The 15,679-nt window shown below is 39.4% G+C and overlaps 1 non-coding gene across 1 annotated transcript; it reads left to right on the top strand.

Annotated features, from left to right (window-relative positions):
- The first annotated feature begins 12,782 nt into the window (after nucleotides 1-12,782).
- On the top strand, nucleotides 12,783-12,886 carry LOC148570516 (small nucleolar RNA R71). Its single transcript, XR_015908377.1, has one exon. It is a non-coding gene; the product is annotated as a small nucleolar RNA R71 (small nucleolar RNA).
- Nucleotides 12,887-15,679: the final 2,793 nt, after the last annotated feature.

Below are 15,679 nucleotides of genomic sequence, written 5' to 3'. Positions count from 1 at the left end.
CCCCAAGGAAATTTGAGGAGGGACAAAAAGTATTGCTCTACAATTCTAGGCTGAAGCTATTTCCAGGGAAGCTAAAATCAAGGTGGTCTGGACCATTCCTTGTCACCAAGGTCTCCCAATATGGACAAATAGAAATCATGGAAGAAAAGTCACAACGAACCTTCACGGTGAATGGTCAAAGACTCAAACATTACTTGGGAGATGTGGAGGAGAAGGACAAAGTTAAATATCACCTCAACTAAGGCAGCTGACCGTCAAGCTAATGACGTTAAAGAAGCGCTCGTTGGGAGGCAACCCAACCTGAGGTAATACTACCTTGCTGTTTCTTTTATTTGTTTCAATAAAAAGGTGAAGTAGTTTCTGTGCATTGCAAGGAATTAAGTTTGGTGTTTCACACCAAACAATGAATTCGTGGATCAATAATTCAAAGGGGAATGTGTGACTCCAAGTTTGATGTTCCACCACACAGATTAACTGAACACAACAACCTTTGAATTATATGAAAGGAACAACCATTCTAAGCAATCACAGAAATGCTTAAAATCCTTAGCAGCAACTTCATTCCAAGGAGAATTCGAGGACTCAAAGAGCAGAGGAGTAAGTAGGAGACTAAGTTTGGTGTTCACACACCAACCTAAGACTCAGACACTTGCCCATACATAGTTGAACTAACCACTCAAGTGCTTGAGAAGCAAGCAACTTCATCACTCTTTGCAGGAAAGGAAACAAGGATCTTAGAAAGAACATAAAACAACAACTAGGAGAAGAAGGAGAAATCAAATTGTTTCCTGGCAACAAAGAGAAAACAAGGAATTTCACAAGGTGGTATTGTTCCTTGACAACTCTTTAAAAAGGGCAAACAAAAGCATGCTTGTTCTGATTTAAACTGTAATTGTTGAATCTTTCTGGAATGTGAAGTTTCTAGTATGTTTGTCTGTTTATTGCTTTGAATAAAGTGAATGCCTAGATGTTTGGATATAACTTCACCTTCTTAAACAAATGCTTGCCATGCTTGTTCTGTTTCCAAAAATTAAAAGAAAAGTTTGAACAAAAGTAGCTTGGCTCAATTAGTGACAAATCAAGTAGAATTAAGTGGTGGTATGCATGCTTGATTGTTTAGTCAGATCACTGGAAATAGAGTGTAGAATTATCATTTTTTGTGTAGAAATTGAAAACTGTCTATGGATCTTGATGAATAAATGTCTTTCGCCATGAAAAAGAAAGAAAAAGAAGAAGAAAAAGCCACTAAAAAAAAGGCAACCAAAAAGCAAAAAAAAAAAAAATTTGAGAAAATAAGCTAGGCACCAATGGTTTGAACTTCTGAGACAAATGTCTGTGGTGTTTATGTATTAAGGATATGCTTGGATGAATAGGTTCTGAGGAGTGTTTCAACACTTGGTAACTTGGGTTAACTAACCCGGGATTATCAACCAAAAGTCCATTATCAAGAGCAACCTAAATACAAAACATTTAGTCACACAAAGAGGTGCTGGGCACCAATGTCTCAAGAAGAAATGTGAACTAAAATGCCTGCAGTGGATATGTGTAGTGCACTGATAAGAAAAAGAAAATGCCAAAGGCATGTGCAACACATGACACTAAGCAAACAAGGAGCAAAGGAGCTCAAAGAAAAAGAATAGAAAAACAAAGAAGAGAAAAGTGCCAAGGACATAAGAATAACAAGAGGCCATAGCAGTGTTTGATGAATGCAATGAAAAAGTGATAATCTTACCTGATAAGAATGAAAAAGTGATGCTGTAACTTTCTGCATAAAACCCTTCTGATGAACTTCAAGTGCTTACTAATATAGCCAATGTAATTGCTTTCTGTTTCATACTTTCTTCTCAAATAACTCAGGACTTGCTTAGGGACAAGCAAGTATTAAGTTTGGTGTTGTGATGCCAAGGCATCTTAGGCGAGTTTCACTAGCATTTTTCTGTTAGTTTTAGTTGTTTTATGCACTTTCTTGAGCTTAAAGTAACCAAGAATGGTTAAATGAATAACAAAGCAATGAACCATCCAAACAGTATGATTTTTATGCAAATTTCATGAGTTTTTAGTTATATTACTTGAATGCTATGAATGGAAGATTCTCATGAAAATTTGCAAGACTTTGATGCAGTTGTTTGGATGATTTCAGGAAAGAAGAGGCTAGGCAAGGAAGCAACAAAAATCAATAAAGGAAGCTTGAATATCACATGTGGAGTTTAAGTTCCAGTTTAAGCTTAAACTGGAACTTAAACGGCCAAAATCATGAAAGCTGAGGAAAGGGTGAAAGTGGCGTTTAACCTCCAGTTTAACCTTAAACTGGAAGTTAAACGCCAGAAATGGGAAATGCACCAGGGAGCCATTTCCACGTTTAAGCTCCAGTTTAACCTTAAACTGGAGCTTAAACGTGTTCGACCAAGTTTTCTCCTCCAGGGTTGCTTTCTCCATTTCCACGTTTAAGCTCCAGTTTAACCTTAAACTGGAGCTTAAACGTGTTCGACCTCCAGGGCTACCTTTCTCCGCTTCCACGTTTAAGCTCCAGTTTAACCTTAAACTGGAGCTTAAACGTGTTCGACCTCCAGGATGGCTTTCTCTATTTCCACGTTTAAGCTCCAGTTTAACCTTAAACTGGAGCTTAAACGTGTTCGACCTCCAGGGTTGCTTTTCCTATCTCCACGTTTAAGCTTCAGTTTAACCTTAAACTGAAGCTTAAACGTGTTCGACTACGTTACCCTCCAGGGCTGCCTTCTTCCATTTCCACGTTTAAGCTTCAGTTTAACCTTAAACTGAAGCTTAAACGTGCTTCCACAAAAGGCATCACTGGAAGTGTCTGGCGTTTAAGCTGCAGTTTAAGCTTAAACTGCAACTTAAACGCCACTCTTGGAAAAGGTTTCTGGGCCAAAAATATTGCAGTTTAAGTTAGCATTTGAGCACAAACATTAACTTAAACTAACTCTGGTATGAAACCCAATTGAATATCATGGTTTATGGGATTGGGCCTGAAGGATTGATGAGTCTGGAATTTCAATTTGTTGAGTCATGTGTCATTACTTGATTATCACTAAGTTGCCGGGGATTGGTTTTCGATTGACAATTCTCCAATTGGAAGTTAACTAGATTGAGCAATTTTTCTTTTCTTTTTGTTAATAGTTTTTGTTTCAGTTTATTACTGCTAATTTCTGCAAATTTTAATTTGTTTTCTTTGCTTATTCACTTGTTAGCATACTAACCACTAGCTGTTTGTGATATTGCCTCACTATGGAATTTCCACTATCTTTGGATGAGTATTGTTTGAGACTGAGCACATTGCAAAAAAGAAAGGAGTATCCATCATCTTTTGGTCAATCAAAATTCATGAGAAACTCTCCACCACCACAGAATGATTCATGTTATTATGCTCATGGTGGGTGGGAGTATCAGGAACAGGAAACGGGGTACTTCCCAGAGCCACAAAATGGTCCATGTTTTGGTGAATTTGATCACTACTCAAGTTGTGGCTGGGAAGATCGAAACCAAAGAGATTTCACTTATTCACACCCCATTCATCAAGAGCCATCACCTCTGAATTATCCAACCTCACCTCCTAGTTTTACATATCCAAATTCTTCATCACTTGAGCATTTCTCAGCACAAAATTCCTTCTCAAATTCATACAATTCATTTCACTATCCACAAGACTCATTCCACTACACACAAGAGTCATACCACTACCAACACTCCAACCAAAGACTCTATCAGCCCACACAAAACACATACTCCCAGCCACCATATCACAGCCAAGATAATCAACCTCATCAACCCAATCCGAACCAATCACTTCATGATCAGTTAACCAGGATAGAAGGAATGCTTGCAACTATGGGCAGAGATGTGGCTGATTTGAAAAGCTTTAAGGAAGAAGTGATATCCAACTTACAAAATCAAGGTGCTGCCATTCAAAAGCTAGAAGCACAAATTGGATATCTATCAAAGCAAATCCCTACCCACAATTCTTCTAGTGATACCATGGCAAACCCAAGGGAGGAATCAGAAGAACAAGAAAGGGAGAAAGTCAATCAAGGGAGATCACACTCCAATGAAACAGAGAGTTGCAAAGAGGAAGGGTTCATTGAACCACAAATTCAGGAAGCTTTTGATGAACAGGATACTCCAACTGTCCAACAACAACCAAGTTCTGAGATCAAGGATGTGAAGGCAGTAGAAACAAGCACCAAAATGAGGATTGTGACCGAGAAACAAAGGACCATATCCATGAAGAAGAGAAGGTCGAAGAACAATCCAACTCCTGAGCCAACAAGCAAGTTCACTCAAGCCAATCACAAGGGAAAGCTTGCTGGAAAGAGGCATTCACAACAAGGGGCACTAACTAGCTCCTTTATCCACTTGAAGTCATTCCTCTTAACAAACTGGAGGAAGAGGAAGAAAGTCAGGAACAACATGTCAAGCTAATGACAGTAAACGAGCGTTTGTTGGGAGGCAACCCAACCAAAGGTAGTTTTTCTTTTGTAGTTATTTCAATAAAAGAGTTAAGTAGATTTATCTGTATTGCAAGGAGCTAAGTTTGGTGTTGCACACCAAAACAATTCAAGGGTGAATGTGAGATTCTAAGTTTGGTGTTCCACCAAAAACTTCATTAAAAGCACATTTCTACCTCAGCATGACTAGTCACTAGCTCCAACCAATCAGGGAAACTACTTAAACAATAGTTTAATTTCTAGTTCATAGTTATTTTCTTAATAAAAGCACATGAGGTTTTCTGCATATGATCCAAATTGCTGCATATGGCAAGGAACTAAGTTTGGTGTTCACCGGCAAGTGCACCGGTTATCGTCAAGTAAAAACTCACAATAGAGTGAGGTCGAATCCCACAAGGATTGGTTGAATGAGCAATTCGGATTAGAAGTGTGTCTAGTTGAGCGGAATCAAGAATTAGATGAGAGTTGCGGAATGTAAAATTGGCGGGAAACGTAAATGGCAAGAAATTGCGGAATCTTAAATTGCATGAATTAAAGAGCGAGAAGCTAAATTGCTGAAATTAAAAGGGAATAGGGGTGATTGCATGAATTGAATTGCAGAATGTAAAGAGAAAGTGGAAATCGGAGATGGGGAATTCATTGGGTTTTAGGAGATATTGAGATCTCCGAATCAAAACATTTTTATCTCTTCCTCAACCAATGCGTTCATTGAATTTTTGCTTGGCAATCTTATATGATTGGATCCCAATCCCTTGGCTCACCAATTCTCTCTAAAAACAAACAAATTTCCAATCCCTTGGCTTAAATGTTCATAAGAAGAGATGATGCTCGATCACTGATTATACCACACAGTTTCATGAACCACAATTTGGTAGGATTACATGTCACAATATCCATCCAAACCCCAATCCAATTCACTGTGAGAAAGCTTCTCTAGCATGAACCCTCCATTCCTTTCCCAAGGTTCCGAAGGATTCCAATTATGGGTAGTTTCTTTCCCAAGACAACTACCCAATGGAATTAGATCGAGAAGCTTTCTAACAAAATTCAAGAGAAAAGATTGAAGAAGAAGATAAAACTATTATTGATTCATTGAATTACAATAGAGCTCCCTAACCCAATGAAAGGGGGTTTAGTGAGTCATAGCTCTGAATTCAATTACAAAAGTATGAAAACTTCCCCAAAAATGAAAAGGTAAAAAAAAAGTCCCTCTCTAACTTAAATTCTATCCTATTTATACACTTTCTTCATTGAGCTTCTGTTGTGTTTCTTGGGCTTTGAGGCCTCTCCCTGCTTTCCTTTTGCTTTGGGTTTATGATCCATAATCTTGATGAGGCTGCTGATCCAAATTCTGTAACATTCATTGAGCCAACTTAGTGATAATCAAGTAATGACACATGACTCAACAAATTGAAATTCCAGACTCATCAATCCTTCAGGCCCAATCCCATAAACCATGATATTCAATTGGGTTTCATACCAGAGTAAGTTTAAGTTAATGTTTGTGCTCAAATGCTAACTTAAACTGCAATATTTTTGGCCCAGAAACCTTTTCCAAGAGTGGCGTTTAAGTTGCAGTTTAAGCTTAAACTGCAGCTTAAACGCCAGACACTTCCAGTGATGCCTTTTGTGGAAGCACATTTAAGCTTCAGTTTAAGGTTAAACCGAAGCTTAAACGTGGAAATGGAAGAAGGCAGCCCTGGAGGGTAACGTAGTCGAACACGTTTAAGCTTCAGTTTAAGGTTAAACTGAAGCTTAAACGTGGAGATAGGAAAAGCAGCTCTGGAGGTCGAACACGTTTAAGCTCCAGTTTAAGGTTAAACTGGAGCTTAAACGTGGAAATAGAGAAAGCCATCCTGGAGGTCGAACACGTTTAAGCTCCAGTTTAAGGTTAAACTGGAGCTTAAACGTGGAAGCGGAGAAAGGTAGCCCTGGAGGTCGAACACGTTTAAGCTCCAGTTTAAGGTTAAACTGGAGCTTAAACGTGGAAATGGAGAAAGCAACCCTGGAGGAGAAAACTTGGTCGAACACGTTTAAGCTCCAGTTTAAGGTTAAACTGGAGCTTAAACGTGGAAATGGCTCCCTGGTGCATTTCCCATTTCTGGCGTTTAACTTCCAGTTTAAGGTTAAACTGGAGGTTAAACGCCACTTTCACCCTTTCCTCAGCTTTCATGATTTTGGCCGTTTAAGTTCCAGTTTAAGCTTAAACTGGAACTTAAACTCCACATGTGATATTCAAGCTTCCTTTATTGATTTTTGTTGCTTCCTTGCCTAGCCTCTTCTTTCCTGAAATCATCCAAACAACTGCATCAAAGTCTTGCAAATTTTCATGAGAATCTTCCATTCATAGCATTCAAGTAATATAACTAAAAACTCATGAAATTTGCATAAAAATCATACTGTTTGGATGGTTCATTGCTTTGTTATTCATTTAACCATTCTTGGTTACTTTAAGCTCAAGAAAGTGCATAAAACAACTAAAACTAACAGAAAAATGCTAGTGAAACTCGCCTAAGATGCCTTGGCATCACAACACCAAACTTAATACTTGCTTGTCCCTAAGCAAGTCCTGAGTTATTTGAGAAGAAAGTATGAAACAGAAAGCAACTACATTGGCTATATTAGTAAGCACTTGAAGTTCATCAGAAGGGTTTTATGCAGAAAGTTACAGCATCACTTTTTCATTCTTATCAGGTAAGATTATCACTTTTTCATTGCATTCATCAAACACTGCTATGGCCTCTTGTTATTCTTATGTCCTTGGCACTTTTCTCTTCTTTGTTTTTCTATTCTTTTTCTTTGAGCTCCTTTGCTCCTTGTTTGCTTAGTGTCATGTGTTGCACATGCCTTTGGCATTTTCTTTTTCTTATCAGTGCACTACACATATCCACTGCAGGCATTTTAGTTCACATTTCTTCTTGAGACATTGGTGCCCAGCACCTCTTTGTGTGACTAAATGTTTTGTATTTAGGTTGCTCTTGATAATGGACTTTTGGTTGATAATCCCGGGTTAGTTAACCCAAGTTACCAAGTGTTGAAACACTCCTCAGAACCTATTCATCCAAGCATATCCTTAATACATAAACACCACAGGCATTTGTCTCAGAAGTTCAAACCATTGGTGCCTAGCTTATTTTCTCAATTTTTTTTTTCTTTTTGGTTGCCTTTTTTTAGTGGCTTTTTCTTCTTCTTTTTCTATCTTTTTCATGGCCAAAGACATTTATTCATCAAGATCCATAGACAGTTTTCAATTTCTACACAAAAAATGATAATTCTACACTCTATTTCCAGTGATCTGACTAAACAATCAAGCATGCATACCACCACTTAATTCTACTTGATTTGTCACTAATTGAGCCAAGCTACTTTTGTTCAAACTTTTCTTTTAATTTTTGGAAACAGAACAAGCATGGCAAGCATTTGTTTAAGAAGGTGAAGTTATATCCAAACATCTAGGCATTCACTTTATTCAAAGCAATAAACAGACAAACATACTAGAACGTTCACATAAAACTTAAATGACTTATAATGAAAGAAAGCTCATAAAGACAATTCATCAATTATCATTTGATTATTAAGGAACGAGACCACCTCTCATTTATTGCTTGGTTCTTCTTGATTCTTGGGATCCTGCTTCTTCTTGCTTCCTACCTCTTTTTGACCACTTGTACTTCCTTTGTCTTTTCTTATGAGCTTTTTCCAGAATCCAGCCTTTTTCATTGTTTCTTCCACTCCTTTTTCAAGGATCATTGCCTTGTTTATTTCTCCTTCTTTCCTCCCTTTGAAATACTCATCAAAAGCTGGGAATGCTGGGTCCATCTTGTGTAGATGTTCCCCTATGTAGTTAAGCTTGATTTGAGAACTGATGTTGTAATCAGCTTGCACTGAGTATCTTGCGTTCTGTAAAGTGGTGGCTTCCTTGATTGCCAAGACATTGGCATCTTGGTGTTGGCATATGTGGCTGAGGGATTCCTGTAATTGTAAATTCTGTTCCCTTTGCAGATCTAAGAATCTTGATTCAAAGTTCCTTTGCATATCCATCATTTTTAGGTGAAAGTCCTCTTGTCTCTCCTGAGACCTCATGTATTGTTGAGACATTCCTTCTATGATTTCCTGCATTCTGCTCATATCCATGGGGTCTCTGGGAATTTGTTGTCTTCTTTCTGGAATTCCTTGCTCTTCTTGCTCTTCTTCTCCTTCTTCTCCTTCTTGTCCTTCTTGCTCTGCTTCTTGCTCTGCTTCTGCTTGTTGCCCTTCTTCATTTCTTCTTTTTGTATGTCTTGGAGCAATTGGGCCAAGAGTCATTCTGTACGCAGTTATAGCCATTCCAGGATATAGCCAATTAGGTCTTTCATCTTCAAGAGGTACTTGGGCATCGATGCATAGTCTAATGATGGTGCTAGGGAAGTGGAGCCAGGATTCAGGGTCACTTTTCTCACTAAGCTCTTGTATCTGTTCAGCAATGAGCTTATGAACTTTGATCTCCCCTCCCACCATAATGCAATGTAGCAAGATGGCTCTTTTAGGGACTATTTCTGAAGAGTTTGCAGTGGGTAGGATGGATCTCCTAACTATTGCATACCACCCTTTAGCTTCAGGTGTTAGGTCTCCCCTTCTCAAGACTCTTGGAGCCCCTCTTGTTTTTCTCACCCATTCAGCTCTGATGGCACAAAGGTCTTCCGCAATAGTCGTATAGTCAGGTTCTCCTATCATCCTTTCCTCATAACTTGCTTGGCTGAAACGTATGTTTTTCAGGCCAAGAGTTTTCATGATTGCCTTGGGGCTGAAGTCAACTTCCACCCCTCTCACATAGCTTTTGTATGTGGGTTTCACGGTTGAATCCTCCCTCACTGCATTTGCATAAAACTCTTTCACCAGGTTGATGTTGATTTTAGTGATTGGCTTAGTCAGGAGCTCCCACTTCCTCTTTTTGATCTTCTCCCAAACACCTGGGAACTCATCCTTTTCAAGGTCAAAGGGAACCTCAGCTAGTACCATTTTAGGTCTCATCCATTCGGCTTGAATCTCATGGAAAACTGATTTGTATCTCCATGCATCGAATTCCCTGTTCTCCTCCATTGGCTGCTTGTCTTTTCTTTTTTTGTGGCTAGATGAGGCTGCCATTGGTTCTTTAGTTTTGGTAAGTGACAAGCTAAAGTTGACAAGGTGAAGCAAGAAGTGTTGTTGGAAGTGTGGTGAGGTTATTTTCGGCAAGAGATAGTTATGCTATGATGAAAGAAAATGTGCATGAAGGAGATTTGGTGGTGTGGAACTCGTTCCCCAAGTGGTTCTTTATAGTGCCCGTAAGTGAAAAATGGACGGCTAGGGTGATTTGTGAAGGGTGGCCTGATGGTAAATATATGAATTAGGGAGAAGGACGAATTGCTTTTCATTTTCTTGGAAGTATTCTGAGTGCATTAGGTTGTACATGTAGCTATCTTTTCATGCAGAACTCCCTTTTCCCATGTGTTAGTTTCAAAGACTTGTGAACTTCCTTTTTGACCAAGCACCGTACCTCCCCCCTTGTCTTTTTCCTCCATTCTTATCTTTCCTTTTGTACCTGCACGAACAAACAAATTTGCTATCATTTTTTTCGGTCATGTGAATAATGAATAGTACTTGTACATGTTTTTCCTTCTTTTTGAATTGTAAATCAATGATTGACTTCCTGAGCTTATAGCCGTGACCTTTGTATGTATGCACACTTATTACTGGACACCAAACTTAGTGTTTGGTAATGTCTCCTGATGACATGAAATCCATGTTGGTTGTCCTTAATGAATGTGCATAATTCTAATAAATCCTAGTCACTTTGGCGCTTTGATCCTAAACAATTTTACTACCTAAAGTAATTGAAATCAAAGTATTAAAACATGCAAATGGTATACTTGTCATGAACTTCTAAATCCAGAGGAACTTCTTGCTTTTCATTAACTGTGTTCAAAAGGAACACCAAACTTAATGTTTGGTCGTGCACCTTGAATGAAAGATTGAATACAATTTGAATAAGATTTGGGAGTGCCTTCAGGCACACCAAACTTAGAGACCAATTGTAATTTACATGCAATGTTTAGTGCACTTTATCAACAGTTGTCCTGAGGATTCAAGTTCATGCATAAGAAACCATGCTTTATTAGATGTAAAGCAAAACAATAAAGAGTAAGGATACTAAAACATGGGTTGCCTCCCATGAAGCGCTTCTTTAACGTCACTAGCTTGACGGTTGTCCTTTGTTAGGGTGGATTGTAGTGCTTGATGTCTTCTCCTCTCACTATGAAAACGTCCCCATTTGATTCCTTCATGACTTCTAAATGTTCCATAGAAAGAACTTTCCTGATTGTGAACACATGAGGGAGCTGGGAAGGAATGGTTTTGAGGCCAGGTGGGATTGGCAGATAATGACTTGATATCACTTTATCTCCCGGAGAAAAACCTTCAGTGGGAATTTTCTTGTTTCTCCACCCTCTTGGCAATTTCCCTACCATTCTTCCCTTTCTCTTGAGGATTTCTTCATTGACCCTTATGCCAGGAGGATCCTTCTGATCTGTTTCCATTGATTCTTGTGGCTTTAACTCTTGCAACTCTTGTTTGCCTTCCAAGGACTGTTTTAAAGTTTCAGCTGCTGGATTACTTTCCTCCAAACACAGATGGCTACTATCATCCTTAGGCTTTTTAGGTTCTGGTTCAGGCTCAGATGCAGGTTTGAAAACTTTGAAAATGAGCTGTTCATCATGTATTCTCAGAATTAGCTCTCCTTGTTCTACATCTATGAGCGCTCTAGTAGTGGCTAGAAATGGCCTGCCCAGAATGATAGGGTGTAAGTAGCTTTCCTCCATGTCCAAAATGACAAAGTCTGTGGGGAAGTAATAATCTCCCACTTTCACCAGCACATTCTCAACTACCCCTTCAGCTTGCTTCTGAGTTTTGTCAGCCAGTTGTATGATTACATCAGTGGATCTCACCTCATTCAGTTGTAGCCTCTTCATAAGAGTTAGAGGCATCACATTTATGCTAGCTCCTAGATCACAGAATCCTCTGTCAATTTTTGTTTCCCCTATGATGCAGGGGATATGAAAACTTCCTGGGTCTGTTTTCTTAGAGACTGTGTCCTTCTTGATGAGGGCACTGCATTCTTTGTTCATTGTTACCGTTTGTCCTCCCTTCAAAACTCTTTTCTTGCTCAACAATTCCTTTAAATACTTGATATGTGTAGGCATCTGCTGGAGAATCTCAAGAAAGGGAATATTGATATGGAGAGACTTAAATGTCTCTAAAAACCTTGAATAGGTTTTCCCTTTTTCACCTCCTCCTAACCTCTGAGGAAATGGTGCTTTTGGTTGGTATGTTTCCATCGTGCCTTTTTGCAGTTCCTTGGCTTGATCAGTTTCACTTTCCTACTTAGCTTCTTCCAAACCTTCCTTCAAGATTTCTGGCTCCTGTTCTGAGGGTCTGATTCCTTCTTCTTCTGAGACTTCCTTCAATATGGTGATGGCCTTGCAGTCTTCCCATCTCACTCCCTTTTGTTCCCCTTTAGGATTCTTTTCCGTGTCACTAGGGAACACTGCAGTTGACTTGGGGGCTTGTTGAGACAGCTCTCCTACTTGAGACTCCATCCTCTTTAGTCTTTCACCATGGTTCCTTAAGGTAGATCTCACATCATCCCTAAAGCTTTTCAACTCACTTACGTCCTGACCCATGTTTGCCAGCCTTCCTTCTATCCTGTTCAATTGATCTTGAAATTGTTGGTTCGGATTAGGTTGGGTAGGTTGACTATTTTGGCCATGATATGATGGTTGGGAGTAAGTGTTTTGTGTGGCTTGATATGATCTTTGGTTGGAGTTTTGGTATGTGGACTTGTTATGTTGGTTTTGCTGGTTTCCCCACCCAAAGTTTGGGTGGTTTTTCCAGCCTGGGTTGTAAGTGTTGGAATGTGGATCATATGGTTGCCTTTGTTGATTTCCTACATAATTGGCCTCTTCCCAATCACCTCCTTCAGTGCTTGCTTCCTCTTGATCTTGTGTGTATATTGCAGCCACTTGCTTTGTTTCTAATTTCCTGGTGAGCTCTGCTAGTTGCTTGGCAAACACCTTGTTTTGGGCTAGAATTGTATCAACATGGTTCAGCTCCATGACTCCCTTAGTGTTGTGTCTCTCTGATGCATAGTAGTACTCATTCTCAGCCACTGTCTCAATCACTTCAATGGCTTCTTCCACAGTCTTTTTCCTGTTCAATGAACCTCCTGATGAATGGTCTACAGCCTTCCTTGATTCATAAGAAAGTCCATCATAGAAAATGTGCAATTGCACCCAGTCATGGAACATGTCTGGTGGGCATTTCCTTGTCAAATCCTTGAACCTCTCCCATGCCTCGTAGAGAGTTTCACCATCTTGTTGTCTAAAAGTCTGAACCTCAGATCGAAGCCTATTGACCTTTTGTGGGGGGTAGAAACGTGCCAGAAACTTGCTTTCCACCTCGTCCCATGTTGTTAGGCTCCCCCTTGGGAATGATTCCAGCCACTTAGCTGCCTTGTCCCTAAGTGAAAATGGGAACGAAAGCAGTTTATAGGCATCTTCCTGGACTCCATTAGACTTCACAGTGTCGCAAATTCTCAGGAATTTTGTGAGATGTTGGTTTGGGTCTTCATTAGCACTCCCACCAAATGAACAATGATTCTCCACAAGTGATATTAGCTGTGGTTTGAGCTCAAAATTGTTGGCCTGAATGGGTGGTTTCTGAATGCTGCTACCACAATTCCCAGATGTTGGGTTTATGTATGAACCAAGAACCCTCCTCTCGGGAATGGCATTGTTTCCATCAGCTCTCCCATGGTTATGAACTTCTCTTTCCATGTTGAGATCTAGAGCTTCCTCAAAATTGTCCTCAGATTCTCCTTCAGATTCTTCTTCTCCCAGTACTCTCTTCCCTCTTGCTTCCCTTCTAAGTCTATGAAGGGTCCTCTCTGGTTCGGTATATGGAGGAGTTGATGTCTCTCCTCTCCTACCTGTCATACAAGAACACAGCACAGGCAACAAACAAGTAAAATACTCTTGGTTAATGGAAGAGTATGGTTAGAGCAGTTGAGGAATTAATTCAAATAGTTAGTGAGTCAGTGAGTTAGTTGCTTGAATTTAAAGGCATAAAGAAAGAAAGCATGTAACAGAGTGCAGAAATTAAAATTAAACAAGTAACTTGAACTGAATGAACAAAGCAAAAAAAAAATGCTCAATCTAGTTAACTTCCAAGGCATCTTAGGCGAGTTTCACTAGCATTTTTCTGTTAGTTTTAGTTGTTTTATGCACTTTCTTGAGCTTAAAGTAACCAAGAATGGTTAAATGAATAACAAAGCAATGAACCATCCAAACAGTATGATTTTTATGCAAATTTCATGAGTTTTTAGTTATATTACTTGAATGCTATGAATGGAAGATTCTCATGAAAATTTGCAAGACTTTGATGCAGTTGTTTGGATGATTTCAGGAAAGAAGAGGCTAGGCAAGGAAGCAACAAAAATCAATAAAGGAAGCTTGAATATCACATGTGGAGTTTAAGTTCCAGTTTAAGCTTAAACTGGAACTTAAACGGCCAAAATCATGAAAGCTGAGGAAAGGGTGAAAGTGGCGTTTAACCTCCAGTTTAACCTTAAACTGGAAGTTAAACGCCAGAAATGGGAAATGCACCAGGGAGCCATTTCCACGTTTAAGCTCCAGTTTAACCTTAAACTGGAGCTTAAACGTGTTCGACCAAGTTTTCTCCTCCAGGGTTGCTTTCTCCATTTCCACGTTTAAGCTCCAGTTTAACCTTAAACTGGAGCTTAAACGTGTTCGACCTCCAGGGCTACCTTTCTCCGCTTCCACGTTTAAGCTCCAGTTTAACCTTAAACTGGAGCTTAAACGTGTTCGACCTCCAGGATGGCTTTCTCTATTTCCACGTTTAAGCTCCAGTTTAACCTTAAACTGGAGCTTAAACGTGTTCGACCTCCAGGGTTGCTTTTCCTATCTCCACGTTTAAGCTTCAGTTTAACCTTAAACTGAAGCTTAAACGTGTTCGACTACGTTACCCTCCAGGGCTGCCTTCTTCCATTTCCACGTTTAAGCTTCAGTTTAACCTTAAACTGAAGCTTAAACGTGCTTCCACAAAAGGCATCACTGGAAGTGTCTGGCGTTTAAGCTGCAGTTTAAGCTTAAACTGCAACTTAAACGCCACTCTTGGAAAAGGTTTCTGGGCCAAAAATATTGCAGTTTAAGTTAGCATTTGAGCACAAACATTAACTTAAACTAACTCTGGTATGAAACCCAATTGAATATCATGGTTTATGGGATTGGGCCTGAAGGATTGATGAGTCTGGAATTTCAATTTGTTGAGTCATGTGTCATTACTTGATTATCACTAAGTTGCCGGGGATTGGTTTTCGATTGACAATTCTCCAATTGGAAGTTAACTAGATTGAGCAATTTTTCTTTTCTTTTTGTTAATAGTTTTTGTTTCAGTTTATTACTGCTAATTTCTGCAAATTTTAATTTGTTTTCTTTGCTTATTCACTTGTTAGCATACTAACCACTAGCTGTTTGTGATATTGCCTCACTATGGAATTTCCACTATCTTTGGATGAGTATTGTTTGAGACTGAGCACATTGCAAAAAAGAAAGGAGTATCCATCATCTTTTGGTCAATCAAAATTCATGAGAAACTCTCCACCACCACAGAATGATTCATGTTATTATGCTCATGGTGGGTGGGAGTATCAGGAACAGGAAACGGGGTACTTCCCAGAGCCACAAAATGGTCCATGTTTTGGTGAATTTGATCACTACTCAAGTTGTGGCTGGGAAGATCGAAACCAAAGAGATTTCACTTATTCACACCCCATTCATCAAGAGCCATCACCTCTGAATTATCCAACCTCACCTCCTAGTTTTACATATCCAAATTCTTCATCACTTGAGCATTTCTCAGCACAAAATTCCTTCTCAAATTCATACAATTCATTTCACTATCCACAAGACTCATTCCACTACACACAAGAGTCATACCACTACCAACACTCCAACCAAAGACTCTATCAGCCCACACAAAACACATACTCCCAGCCACCATATCACAGCCAAGATAATCAACCTCATCAACCCAATCCGAACCAATCACTTCATGATCAGTTAACCAGGATAGAAGGAATGCTTGCAACTATGGGCAGAGATGTGGCTGATTTGAAAAGCTTT

The sequence above is a fragment of the Arachis ipaensis genome, chromosome B3 (genome assembly GCF_059453495.1).
Source record: "Arachis ipaensis isolate K30076 ecotype BB chromosome B3, ASM5945349v1, whole genome shotgun sequence".
NCBI classification, from domain to species: Eukaryota; Viridiplantae; Streptophyta; class Magnoliopsida; order Fabales; family Fabaceae; genus Arachis; species Arachis ipaensis.
Note: the sequence above shows the minus strand (reverse complement) of the source record. Positions and strands in the feature narration are given on the sequence as shown.